This window comes from Globicephala melas, chromosome 20 (assembly GCF_963455315.2).
Source record: "Globicephala melas chromosome 20, mGloMel1.2, whole genome shotgun sequence".
Classification (NCBI taxonomy): domain Eukaryota; kingdom Metazoa; phylum Chordata; class Mammalia; order Artiodactyla; family Delphinidae; genus Globicephala; species Globicephala melas.
The window spans coordinates 31,214,666-31,228,631 of NC_083333.1; the positions used below are offsets into that span (position 1 = coordinate 31,214,666).

Below are 13,966 nucleotides of genomic sequence, written 5' to 3' on the forward strand. Positions count from 1 at the left end.
ATCCTGGGCTGAGGCTGTCCCCTCCCAAGGCCTTTGTGGGGGGCTCAGACCTTGCCAAGGACTTCTGGGATGCGAGAGTAACAGGACTTTCTCCCCCAGAGCAGATTTTGCAAGCACCTAATGCCCCGTGTCACCTCTCCTCATGCTTCTCTACTTTACCCACACTTCCCACCATGCTGATGCAGCTCTGGTTTTATTCTGAAAACAGAATACCAGTCATGTGTAATCTGCTCCCAATAAAAGATGCATGCAGCCTCCCCGGAATCTCAGCCAAAGAGAAAGTTTGAGTGGCTGCACATGGACACAGCTCAGAGTAAATTGCGTTTGAAGTTAATCTATAGACGTCAGCTATGCAGCAAATCTTGCAGGGAGAAAAAGGATTCGATGATACTGGTTAATCATCCCCAGTGTATCTTTTGGAAGTTTGAATTTACGTAAAACAATACAAGATTCCCTTAAAGCCGTGTGTTGAGCACAAAGTTCGGGAGAGAACAGAGACATGAAACCTGAAATCCAGAAAGGTTTAGGGTCGAGGAAAAGATGCTGTCTACGGAACAAGGCAGGTCCTGACAAGCAAGACTTGCCAACTTGAGAAGCCCCAGCATTTGCTGTTGGGGGTTCCTGGTGCTACCAGAAACACCCCAGCCAGAGTCAGAGACGGCATGGGGAAGCTCAGAAACCAGTGGAAACAGTCACACTTCTTCTTTTTTAATTGTGGTAAAATACACATAACATAAAATTTAGCATTTTAACCATTTTGAAGTATACAGTTCAGTGACATTCAGTACACTCACATTGCTGTGCAGCCGTCACCACCATCCATCTCTAGAACTTTCTCACCTTCCCAAACACTAACTCCCCCTCCCCCCACCATACCACCTCTATGACTTTGACTTCTCTAAGTACCTCATATGAGTGGAATCAGACAGTATCTGTCCTTTTGTGCCTGGCTTATTTCCCTTAGCATCATGTTCTCAGAGTTCATCATGTTGCAGCAGGTGTCAGAATTTCCTTCTTTTTCAAGGCTGAATAATATTCCATCATGTCAATGGGCCACTTTTTGTTTGTTCATCCATTGATGGAAATTTTGGTTGCTTCCACCTTTGGGCTATTGTGGGGAATACTTACATTTCTTGCACTAACAGGAAAATTTATTATTTGAGTTATTTGAGTCTTCAGGTGGAAGATTAGGTTAGAGAGGACTCTGTGCTAATCCCCCAAATCTCTGCTTTACTCTCTCTTTAAATAACAAGGAGGGACTTCCCTGGGGGTCCAGTGGTTAAGAATCCGCCTTCGAGTACAGGGGACACGGGTTCGATCACTGGTCAAGGAACTAAGATCCCACAAGCCTCGGAGCAACTAAGCCCACGCACCACAACTACTGAGCCCGTGTGCTCTAGAGCCTGTGCGCCACAACTAGAGAGAAACCCACATGCAACAATGAAGAAGATCCCGCAGGCTGCAACTAAGATCCAACGCAGGCAAATAAATAAATAGACAAGGAAACCCAACAGCTATATCCCCTTTTATCAATTTTACTTGTCATTTTGCAATAGCTTTTGACAGACAAGCACGTGGGAAATATCCAACACAGACTTTTATCATCTTACTGAGACTTGGCCATATTTGGCCTCTTTACTGGTGAGAGTGAGAATAAACGTGCAGGGTGTTAAGTCAGTGGGGCTTGGGGACCACTTGCTATGGCAGTCAGCAGGACTGACTGATACACCTCCCCACATAACCCTGGGGTGCCCTGTGGCCTGGTGAACTGGGATCCAGGCGTCGGTTTCAGAGGGAGGCCTCTGCCCTGACGGAGAGCACCCTCATGCCGTGGGCCGTTTCCAAGCCTGTTCATAATGACCACACCCACGGGGTTTCTGCCACGTCCCTGCTGCTGGAGGAAAGTCCACCTCAGCAGCAGGGAGTGTGGCTCCAGGGGGACAAGGCCAGAGGCTGGGAGACCATGGGGAGATCCCCACTGGTCCTGCTAGCCCCTTGGGATCCAGACAAAATGGAAAACACCCACACCTTTAACGGGTGGGCAGTAGGCAAAGACCCGGCATCAGATGCCCAAAGGAAAAAAGAGAGATTAGGTCACATATGAGACTTAACTTCAAAATGTTGACACAGCAGTATTATTGCCACCCAAGGCACAGAAATTGAAAGACTCAAAATCCATCTTCCTCTCAAAAAGAAACCCCAGATGAGAACAGGGACAGCCAGCCACAGCTCTGCCGACCACTCCTACTGAGGGAGAGAGAAAGAGAAGCAGCCATCGTGTGTCAGGGAGACACGTCCGGGGTCACTAAGCCCCCACCTGAGCAGCAGCTTGCACGCTGAGTGGCAAACACACCCCATCTTTCAGGACGTGTCCCTCCTGCCTCCTTCTCCTGAGCTCATTCTTCTGCCGACGCGGCTCCGCTGTCCCGCCAGCCCCCACATCTGCTCCTCCTCTCACTGACCCAGGTTCCCACACCCAGGAAGCTCATCTCCAGATTCACAGGTGCGAAGCATATGGGCTTACCTGTGCTCAGCCGGAGGCAGACGTCCAGGAAGATGCATGTTCTAAGCTGGAGGGGGCCCCAGGAAAGCTGGTCTTCATTCCTGATGGGACTTGTCAGGGGAGGGATGGGCTCAGGCCAAGGATCCCAGGGTGGGTGGACCCAAGGAGGGAACTGGGAAAGCTGCAGACTCCACACCACGCAGCTGAATGGCAGCATCCTTATCAGGACCCAAGGCTGCAGGTGTGTCCCTGGCGAAGCTGAAAAGGGGCTGGGCTCTGCCTTAGCCATGGGGCACTGCCCAGGAATACAAGATTTTCCTTTAAGTAATCATTGGAATAAATGCTTATGATCTGCCTGACTGGGGCTAAGCCCCGCTCCAGACAGCATGGGGAATACATTAACCAATGGGTGGGTCTAGGCTCGAGGGAGGAGCCCCTCACAGCTGGAAGGCTATGAGACAACAGAAAGTTCCAGGAGGTTAGGGAGGGAAGGACCACTTCTAACTGAAGGTGCACAGAAGTCTTCCTGGAGGAGGTGACATTTCAGTGGGGTTCTGAAGGATGTGCAGGAGGATTTCAAAAGGGTGAAGTACCCAGGTGCACATCCCACACAAAGGTCCTAGGCCAAGGCAGAAGCTCAGATGGTGACAAGATGCAAATGGGGCTATGACAGGCATGGGGGACAGGATTGCCTCACCAGAAATTCACTTAGTCATTCTACAAACATTAATTGGCCACCCAGGGCTGAGTGGACTGAGGGTCAAAGCCAGACTGCAAAGAGCCCTCCAGGGGCAGCTGTTGGAGACACTGGACAAGAGGTGAAGTGGGGTCAACCCGTGCCGTGGGAAGAAGATGCTACTCTGGTGGTTCCTCGGGAGGGAATTCAAATCCTCCTCCCAGCCCAGCCTCCCCTGGGGACTGCAGGTCCAGCATGTGGGAGAAACACCCCCTTCAGTGGCTGATGGGCTCCTGGAGCCCAGCTCCGGGGACTGCGGGTGACGTCCCCACCCATGTGAATTACTGATCACACCCACCTTCGGTCCATTGGGCTCCAGTGACCTGCGCCTGGCTGACCTTTGCCCTTCATGTCCTGTCTTTGGGGTGCAGCCTTGGCCAGAGGGCGGCTTTTCCTGTTGACTGCAAGGCCGGCCTGCGTGCTAGTCTCCCTAAGCCATGGGTTCTCTGCCTCCAAACCCCCACCTCCCCGCGTTCACTCACAGGACTGAAGGTGTATTGATCCCTGCACAGATCTCATCAGATGCAGATTGGGAGAAATCGATGGGATTAGGGCAGGGGTCAGGGGCCATCCTCCAACCCCAAGGCAGTGGCAATGCCCACCCTCACGGTCTCCTGCCACAGGGACCCCCGCAGAGTGTACTCCTCTCAGACTTGCATTTTAAGGATAAAGAGGCAGCGGGCCCTTTTGCCAGGATGCATTTAGGGATCTCAGTCTCTTCATGGGGGGAGAAAAGGTCGCTCTCAGCTCAATGCAGCCTCCTTCTGGGGTGAAGGTCACAGTCAGGGCTCACCACTGCCAGCCACTTGCTTTGTAACATGTCCAGCCAGCTCTGCAAATTTAAATCCCTGGGAGGTTCCTGAAGCACAGTCAATGGTGACGAGGACGGAAGCCAAGGCTGTGGCCTGAGAGAGAGCGCCAGGCGGTCAAGAGAAATGCTCAGTGCTGCCCGGCCAGGCTCATGCCAGCCAGCTGCTTAAGACCCACAGATGCCCCAGCCCGCAGGCACCCCTTCGGTTCCTGAAACTCTGGGACGCGCGCGCGCACGCGCACACACACACACATACCGGTTATGTTGCTGCACCAACTGAAACGTGTCAGCAGCAGAAGAAGCGAGGCCCCTGTCCCCGGCCTTCATGCTTCTTGCTTTTCTAAAAAGCATCTTCCACCTGCGCTTCTGTATCCCTTCCCCTGTGCAGCAGAACAAGTCTCAGAGACCAGAGCCCCTGGATGCTCGTTTATCCCAGCCAGCCTCAGAGCCGTGCTCCCTTGGGAATAAAACAGACACAAGTGAAAACGTTTTTTGGTTGAGGCAGCTGGGCCAGCCACATCGGGTGCCTGGAAATCGCTTCTGTCTCGGTCACATCCAGAGAGCCATTTCTGAGGGTGTTGACAGGCCGGGATGCGTCCTCGAAAGCCGGGCGCTCTGTCACGATTCACCGTCCAGGCATGTGGTTGACTCAGAAGAGCTGTGGCCAACTCCGCGTGGTCAGCTCCCACCCGGCCACGACACCCCATCCTCTGAGCCTGAGGGCAAAGAAGGAATGTGAGGCCCCGCCGGCTAGTGAGCTGTAGCCCCCAGTGGAAGCTGCGTCTGGTTCTTATTGGCTCCTGTCCTGGGCAGGACTTGGACACAGGTGGGCAGGGCCAGGAAAGGGGTGATGGCACTAGGTTTGAACACACCTTGTTTGAATCTTCACTCGCGTCACTTTGCTTGAAATCTGCCTCCCACATAGCAGACTCTCTGCATGCCCCACCCTCGCCCCACAGCTTCAGGGCATGCCGGCCCAGCCTCTAAATGCCAACTCCTGCCTTTATTTGCCTGAGGGTTTTCTCCAGCCCTCAGAGCCGCTGTGTCCACATCCTCCCCACCTCGGATCCCAGGCAGCAGGCCTGAACACCCCCAGGGAGCAGCCCTCAGAGACTGAGGGTTGGTGTATGAGACCTCCAGCTCCCCTCCCCTCTGGTGGAATAACCCTGAGACACGTCAGCAGCTGACCTGATAATCCCCCTTAGGAGCTGCCTCCCTCTCCTCCTCTCGCCCTGACCGACGCGCTTTGCAACCTCAGGTAAACTACCTGCCTGCATCTCAGGGTCTGCTTCTGGGGAAACCCTATCAAAGCCCCCACCCTCAGCTCTGACGGGAGGAGCTGGGAAGGGGAGGGGACGTGTGACCCAGGAACATGAAACCTCCTGAAATGAACATTATGCCACTCAAGGCTGAGCCCACGACACAGGGGGCACTGAGGGCCAGTGGGCTCAAGGAAAGGCCTGTGGATCAGGAGCGAGGGGAGGAAGCAGGAAGAGAGAAGTGGACAGCAAGGACAGCTCCTGGGAAGACAGGTGAAGGGCCAAGAAGCCCATGGAAAGACATCACTATCATCAGGGAGACGCAGATCAAAAAACACAGTGAGACACCACTTCACACCTCCTAGGATTAAAGAAAGTGGGGGGGGGAGGGAGGGAGGAAGGGAAAGGGAAGAAAGGGAGAGAGAAAGGAAGAAAGAAGAAAACAAACAAGTGTTGGAGAGGACGTGGAGAAAGTGGAACCCTCATGCATTGATGGTGGGAATGTGAAATGGTACTGCCACTGTGGAAAACAGTTTGGTGGTTCCTCAAAAACTTAGTCATAAAATGACAATACAACCCAGGATGTCACTCCAAGGTATAGAGTCAGAAGACTTGAAAACAGATACTCAGACAAACACATGCACATGCTTGTTCACAGCAGCACTATATACAATATCCCAAAGGTGGAAGCAACCGAAACGTCCATCAACCAATGAATGGATAAACAAAATGCGGTCCATCCATACGATGGAATACTACATAGCCCATAAAAGGAATGAGGCACTGATACATGCTACAATGTGGATGAATCTTGAAAACATTATGCTAAGTGAAAGAAGCCAGTCACAGAACACCACACATTGTATGATTTCATTTACATGAATTGTCCAGAACAGATAAATCCACAGAGGCAGAAAGCAGATTAGAGGTTTCAGGGGCTGGAGGGAGGCAGGAATGGGGAGTGACTGCTGATGGGGATGGGGTTTCCTTTTGGGATAATGAAAATGCTTTGTAAATAAAGGTGCTGATTGTACAACATCGTGACTGCGCTAAAAACCACTGAATTGTTTACCTTAAAATGGTAAATTTTATGTTAGGTGAATTTCAGCCCAATTTTAAAAAATCCATCTGTGTATCAAATTTAAATACATCTTTCTGGATTAAAATTAAAATTAGGGGCTTCCCTGGTGACGCAGTGGTTGAGAATCCTCCTGACAATGCAGGGGACTTGGGTTTGAGCCCTGGTCCAGGAAGATCCCACATGCTGTGGAGCAACTAAGCCCATGTGCCACAACTACCGAGCCTGCGCTCTAGAGCCCACGAGCCACAACCACTGAAGCCCACGCTCTGCAACAAGAGAAGCCACCACAATGAGAAGCCCACGCACTGCAACGAAGAGTAGCCCCCGCTCACCACAACTAGAGAAAGCCCACACGTAGCAACGAAGACCCAACGCAGTGAAAAATAAATAGAATAAATAAATTAAAAATAATAATAAAATTAGTTGACTTCAATCTTTTATTAATACGAAAAGAAACTGCAACTGAGGTGGAAAAATAGCAAATTCTGCCACACGTTCACAGCCCAAGAGAAGGCAGCAGGCGTGGCAACCTGTAAAGGGCTGACCTTGCAGGGCACTGCACTGATTACAACTGATCTCTGCACTGAGCCAACCCAGTAAGCCCTAAATTCCTGTATCACTATGGTTAATCACAGAGATCATCACTATTGCTAGCATCCCTTTTCCTTAGGAAGCCATTCACCCATTACCTGGAGTGGGAAACTGAGGACTGCGTGCAGCTTGGAAACTGAGAGAGGTCCCTGAGGGGTGCTCAGTGGGGTGCCCTAGAAGGAATGCCCAAGGTGGGTTTTCCCTCACAATTTGGTGGGGAGTGGGATTCTGAGGGAGGGTTCCCAGGAGAAAAAACAAGAGGGAGGGAACCACGTGGGGCCGAGAAAGTCACGGTCTCGGCAGAAGGCCAGCTTCAGCCTGGTCCTGCGGGACCACCAGAGTCGCTCCCTCCCTGGGACCAGCCCTTTGCACCTCCTGTTGCCCTGCTCTGGTCACTGCTGGGGGGGGGGGGGTTAATTCTCTATAGAGGGTGCTGCTGCAAGTTGGCAGAGCTGGGGAGGGGGTGACTCAGATCTTAGGGGGCAGCAGCAGCAACCACAGAGTCCAGTAGAAGGGAGTTCAGCAAAATTCTCTCCTTGGCCTGAGAGCTGACCCTAAACCCAGCTCTGCCTGGGCCCTCTGGCCAGCATCTCTTGGCGGCCCTGTAGAACAATGACCGCCAGTCCTTCCAGGCTGTGCAGAACCTTTTGGAAGGCATCTTTGATCACGACACATTTAGAGGTGCAAATAATGGTAATAATAATTAAAACGCAGTTGATCCAGGCTGCACTGATCTCTTGTTTTGTTTTGCTCTAAGTGGAGCTAATCTTACAGCTAGCATTTAAGTGGCTAGGGCAGGAAAAAATTACATCCTTTTTTCTCCTCCAAATAGATTTTGCCCTCATCTGGTGACATGAGCTCGGCAAGGGGCTTGGGTGACAGGCCCTGCCATGACCCGGGAATGGCGGCCGTGAGCAGCTGACTCTTCCGGTTTGTTGCTGCCACTTTAGCAAACCATTCCAGTGGATTTTATGTTGTGGTGCTGTGTTACCCATGTCCACGTCAGACCCCAGCATGGACAGAAACCAAGCCACCAAACAAGAAGGCCCAAAAGGAGGGGACGTGCAGGGTATCTGTGCAGACTGTGGCAGAAGGCTGGGCAGCCCGGGGGTCCCAGCAGATGGGAACGCACTCAGGTCTCCAGGGGCAGAAAGAAGTTTCTGGAGACATCCTCCCAGCGGCTGCTGTCTCCTCGGGCTGCACAGGGCTTGTTCGCAGTTAATGAGCCCTAATTAACATGTTGATGGGGATGTGCGCTGTTTATATTTGGAACATTTTTACTGTGTCAGTTGTTGCTTTTGTTGGGTTAATGATGTTCAGGTTGGATCAGGAGTCTTGGGAAACCGATAGTAAAAGAAGCTGTTTCCCCTCCTCCCCCCACCTCCCAGCCTCTTCCTCTGGATGATGCTGTTACTGCAGGGAGGGCCTCCACCCCCAGCTCTCGCCTTCAGCCAGCCATCTGACCCCAGACACGTGCCCAGGCCATGGTCCAATGGCATCCGGTCACTCTGTCCCTATCAGTCATGATTTCACAGGCCACGTGCCCAGAGTTCCAGCCCTTCCTGCTTCCCTCTGGGCGACTGACCAATACTGGCAACTCCTTCTGTGTTCACACTCTTTAGTGGGGGCATCTGGGAAGGGGGCTCCTAAGAGACCACTTGGATGGGTCCCATGTAGAGGAACTGAAGGCTGAGGCACCAGAACCAAGTTAAAGCTCAGAGCCTGGATGTGCTAAGAATCTCTCTCTCACTGAAACATTCCAGGTGTTTCCGTGGGGTGCAAGCAGCAGGCACCGTAACCATCCCAGAGAAAATATTTAGCAATTCAGGAGCAAGCTCAAATTAAAAGAATAAAAAAGGAGGATGCCTGAGGTAGGGTGTCATCTCTGAAACCACCACTGGCTTTTACAGCCTGCTTCCAATATGCCTTTCCAACCCCCCACTGCTCCCTGCTTGACCCTCTCCAGTCTCCCTCCTACCCACCCCCCCCACCCAGAGTTCATATCTCCTTACATCTGCACCTCTGCATAGTCCTCTCCCTCCCCAAGTCCTTAGAACACTCTCATCCCTCTCCCCAATGTCAACTTCTCAAAATGCCACCCCTCTTCTAGGTCCAGTGTATAAGTCAGCTGCTGCTGACCTAATGCTGTGTAACAAAATACCCCCCAGAGTCAGCAGCTTATGAAAGAATTTATTCATACTCTGACAGGTCTACGGCTGATCTCAGGAAGCTGGATGAAGATGGCTCAGCAGAGGGATTCTGCTTCAGGCTTCATATCCCACAAGCTAGACTCCAGGCTGTAGAGCAGCAGATCTCCCATGAATGGGATGGGAACTTTTTTGGATCTAAAACTAAAGAGACGTCCCATTTTAAACAGGGATCTGAAATATGTGAATCAGAAAGGAGAGAGGCAGAGAGAATGGAAATGCAGGACAGAGATTCAGACAGAAAGAGGAGAGAGAGTTGAGGGAGAGAAGGAGAGAGATAGAAAGGTGAGTAAAAGCAAAAAGTACACAGTTGCCCATAGAGTAAGACTCTCCCAATCTGGAAATAGGAGAACTGTCACACTGACCCAGAAACACCAAGCAGAGCCCAGGGGATGCCTTCAAGCTTGAGTGGCCCCCACGCTGATACAAATTTGGTCATGAGAATTCACAAGTAGATGAGCTGTGAAGGGTGGGCTCTTCAGGAAATGGAGCTTGGATGGCTGGTTACCCTAGATCTTTTTTTTTTTTTGGCTGCACCACCAGGCCCTCAACAGTGAGAGTCAGAGTTCTAACCCCTGGACCACCAGGGAATGTCCCTAGTTACCCTATTTCAAAAATGAAATTGAACACCTATCCCACACCACGAGTTTGCATCACACAACTTTAAAATTTTTCAAAGAAAAGATTTATGATCTTGTAGTCAATAAGAAAGTCTTTTCTTAAAAATCAAAACCCAGGGAGTTCCCTGGTGGCGCAGTGGTTAAGAATCCGCCTGCCAATGCAGGGGACACGGGTTCGATCCCTGGTCCAGGAAAATCCCACATGCTGCAGAGCAACTAAGCCCGAGAGCCACAACTACTGAGCCTGCATGCCACAACTACTGAAGCCCACGCACCTAGAGCCCATGCTCCACAACAAGAGAAGCCACCACAGTGAGAAACCCGTGCACCACAACGAAGAGTAGCCCCTGCTTGCCGCAGCTAGAGAAAGTCCGTGTGCAGCAACGAAGACCCAATGCAGCCAAAAATAAATAAATAAACAAATTTAAAAAAAAATTTTAAAAATCAAAACCCATAAAGGAGATAATCAAGAATTTTTAACTACATTAAAATTTTAAACTTTATACAAAAAAGAAAGTGAGAATATGAGCAACAATCTGGTAGGTGTTTACACCATGCATAAGTGACAAAGGATTCCTATGCAGAATGTGTGTAGAATTCACAAAAATCAACTTTTCAAAAACACATGACAATAGGAAAATGGACCAAAGACAGAAAAGGCATTTCATCAGAGGAAATGTGAATGTCTTTTAAAACGTGATGCTATATTCAAGTAATGGAAATGGAAATTAAAACCTAAGTGAGGTCCCATTTTACAGACATCAGATCATCAGAAAATTTTAAATGAGACAGTATCAAGAGTTGGCGAGGGTGTGGGTCACTGATGAATCCGACACTGCCGGTGGTCGGACATGCCACAGCCATGCTGAAAACAATTCGTCATCATCTCATGAAGCTGAAAACGCACCTCCCTAAGACCCTGAAACCCCCCTTCTTAGCCAATTTTCTAGAGAAACTCTTGCCCGGGTTCACCAGGAAACGTGAATGTTTACAGCAACGTTGCTTGAAATAATTAAAAACATATCCGCCAACTGGAGAATGGAGGACTGTCGTTCCCTCACGCACTGGAATTCTACACGGCACTGAAAAGAAATGGACTGCATTTATATATGAATCTCAGAAATAACAACGTAGAGTTAAAAAAAATAAAAAAGCCAGGGTGCAGAGGAATCACACAGCGAGACTCTGCTCAAGTAAAGCTCAGAAATCCACAACTAAACAATATGCTGCTTAGACCTAGACGCCGAAGAGTTCAAATCACAAAGAAAAGCAAGAGAATGAACAATTCCAAACGCAGGGCAGAGTTCTTGTATTGGGGACAGGGAATAAAACGGGGGTGGGGGGGCAGCAGGACCCAAGGCCAGGATACCTGTCTGTGCCTCTGGGTCGGTGGTGGGTCCACGGGCACCTTTTGCTCCTTTATTATTTACACTTCGATGTCTATGCATATTTCATCACGCAAGAAAGGAGCAAATGGGGAAGGCAAGAAGCTAATGCAATGGGACAGAGGGCAGCGAGCGGGAGGGGGAAGGGCAGGGCATGGGCTGCAGGCTTGTCCTCAGAGCCAGGAAGGTGCCCCCCAACCAGCTGATGGGGGTCCGCCCCCAATCCGCCCAATTTTGCCTCGAGGCCCATCCTGCAGACCGTCTCTGCGTCTGACACCCTACCAGAACAGCATCTCAGGCTGCAGCGTCTGTCCTCCCGCCTAGAGGCTCATGTGGCCTGGGACACGCTGCTCTCCCCTGGGCTGACCTGGGCTGGATGGGGTGTGCGGTCCAGCTGCTTGTGGGAAGGTTCGCCTGCCATTCAACTTCCCCCCGGACCTGGACTCACCCTCCTTACTCAGCACCTCCCCTCTTCCCTCCTTCCCATCTGACCCACAGGGCAGGTGGGGCTCCCTGCTGTTCCCCCTCCACATGGAGGGGGCAGCAGCCCCAAGGCCCTAAGGGAGACTCACCTCCTCTTCCAGTGAAATGTTCTCCTGGGCACGGTGCCCTCCACCGGAAGACGACAGGCATGTGGCACTGCTGTCCAGTCCTCTTTGGCAAAAGCCTGTTGGGTGCCCCCTCCACCTGGCCCAGGAGGACAGCCTGGGTCCCCACTCGGCACCCACAGTGCACCAGCTCAGGATGGCTAACCTCTGGCAGAGGGAGGAGGGTGCCATGGGCCAGTCTCCCCTCTCCGTCTGGACAGATCGTCCAAGGACAAGGCTCCTTGCAGGTGGTCCTGAGGGCTGAGCCATCAGTCTGCCTGGTGGGCTCCACCTCCCTTCCTGCCCTGCCACCTGCCCCTCGGATAACACGGGGTCCTGCCTCTCAGGCTCTGTTTCCCTCCCCCTTGACGACACCTCTAGTGCCCCGATATCCAGCACCAACCCCAAATCTGGATGCTCGGCTGCCTGTGCTGGCCCCTCTCACATAATGAGATGGATTTGGACCACAGCTCCTTTGTTCAGTTTTATGGAGTATTACACAAAAATGCTGTGAAATTAGGTTCTGTTGCTAATATCATGCTGAGCCCATCCATCTGCTTTCATGTCCAGCACTGAGACTAAAGGAAAGGGGCCAGGACAGGTGGGACCGGGAGGCCGGGGCCTGGGGCCCACGGGCTGGAGTTTCCAGTCCAGAGAACACGGAATGGGAGACAGGGCACAGGGGAAAAGGCCTGGACCCCCCAGGAGAAACCCAGCATGACTCAGAGGTGGGGGGCATTGGAGAGGGTGGGGCTCCCAGACCCAGACCCGTGCAGAGTTCAGAACTCCTTTGAGTTGGGCCTCTGGTCTCTGAGGCGGGTCACTAATGCAACCAGCAGAGTGCTGCTACACAGCACTACTCAGGGGAGGAGGGGAGAGGGGGGAGGGAGAAAAGCCACCTGGCCGTGCCCGTTCCCTCTGGCTGGCTGCTCTGAAAAGGCTGCATTATTCCCAACACCCCAGGCAGGTGGCCCTTCCTCACTTGCTTCCCTCTTGAGGCTCAGCTGTGAGACCCTCAAATACAAGTCTTCCCACATCACCCAGTCCCCCACCCACACATGCACACACGCACACACATGCACACTGCCCTAGCTTCCCCCTTCACACAGCTTCACCTGCCTCGTGTCCCACCGGTAGGGTTTTGCCCCATCCAGGTTCCCATGGGCCATCCTCCACTGCTGGGGTTCTGTGGGCTGGCATCTGGGCTGACCCCACAATGGAAGCCCACTTAGCATGTCAGAGATGGACACCACCTTAGAGATGGGTTAATCCAGCTCTTCTGCCACCAGACCAGGTAGCAAGGTCCAAGCAGCCGTGTGACTGGCCCATGGTTACCAGCCTGTCTGGGGGACTGGGTTCAGGGACGACTCCTCAACTCTTCCCGCCCCCAGGAGCCCTGATGGGCCAGGAACATATGACTGTTGGTAAGAAGCACAGAGCTGGGTCAGGGTGCTGGCGGTCACTGGAAGGAGAAAGCCATCAGTAATGGATGCTTCCTGCCCATGGTGTGGCAAGGGTGAGAGCTGGGACGAGGCCATCTCGAACTGGCCATCATCCAACCGAAATAGCGTGTTTTAAGTAAGCACAGCCCTGGCCAACACGGCTATCAACATTTGTTTGCCTAACTCAGGGGGAGAGAAAAAAATACCAGGACTCAAGCACTGAAAGTGAAAATGCTCCAATTTCCCATCCAAAGGTTCTGCCGCGGGCCTGCGGCCAGGAGGGCTGGTGCATTGGACCTCATCCCCTGCCCTAAATTTAACCAGCTGGAAATCTTTTTTTAAGTCGCATCCTATTCAACCTTTTGAAATAAAGATTTGCTTTTAATAGGAAATCTGCATTTTATTGTGCGGAGGAGCTAGGCACCCCTGGCTTCACCCGTCCTCCTCCTGGACAGCAGTCTCCTGGTTTGGGCTGCAAACCCAGGGAAACGCGCAGATAGGGGGCGGGGGGGACCTGAGGGCTCTGACCATCAAGGATGGTGTCCCTAGGCTGAGGGCACGTTTCTGAGATGGCGGGCACAGAGGCCTCCTCTGAGAAAGCAGGAAATTAAAAAAGAAAAACTTCGGAAAGATGTCCAGCCAGGAAAATAAATAAGACATTCTTTAGTTCTCGCTCACGCCAGAGACGCACTGGGATCAGGGAGAACCTGGGCGCAGACCGCTGGGTTCAAACCTCCCCAAACC

General features: G+C 52.0%; 1 long non-coding RNA gene across 1 annotated transcript; it reads right to left on the reverse strand.

The window, feature by feature from the left end:
• Window positions 1–699: 699 nt before the first annotated feature.
• On the reverse strand, window positions 700–12,378 carry LOC132594283 (uncharacterized). The gene is made up of 3 exons (XR_009560469.1): window positions 11,766–12,378; window positions 4,307–4,766; window positions 700–4,144 (listed from the first exon to the last, which is right to left on the reverse strand). It is a non-coding gene; the product is annotated as an uncharacterized lncRNA (long non-coding RNA).
• Window positions 12,379–13,966: the final 1,588 nt, after the last annotated feature.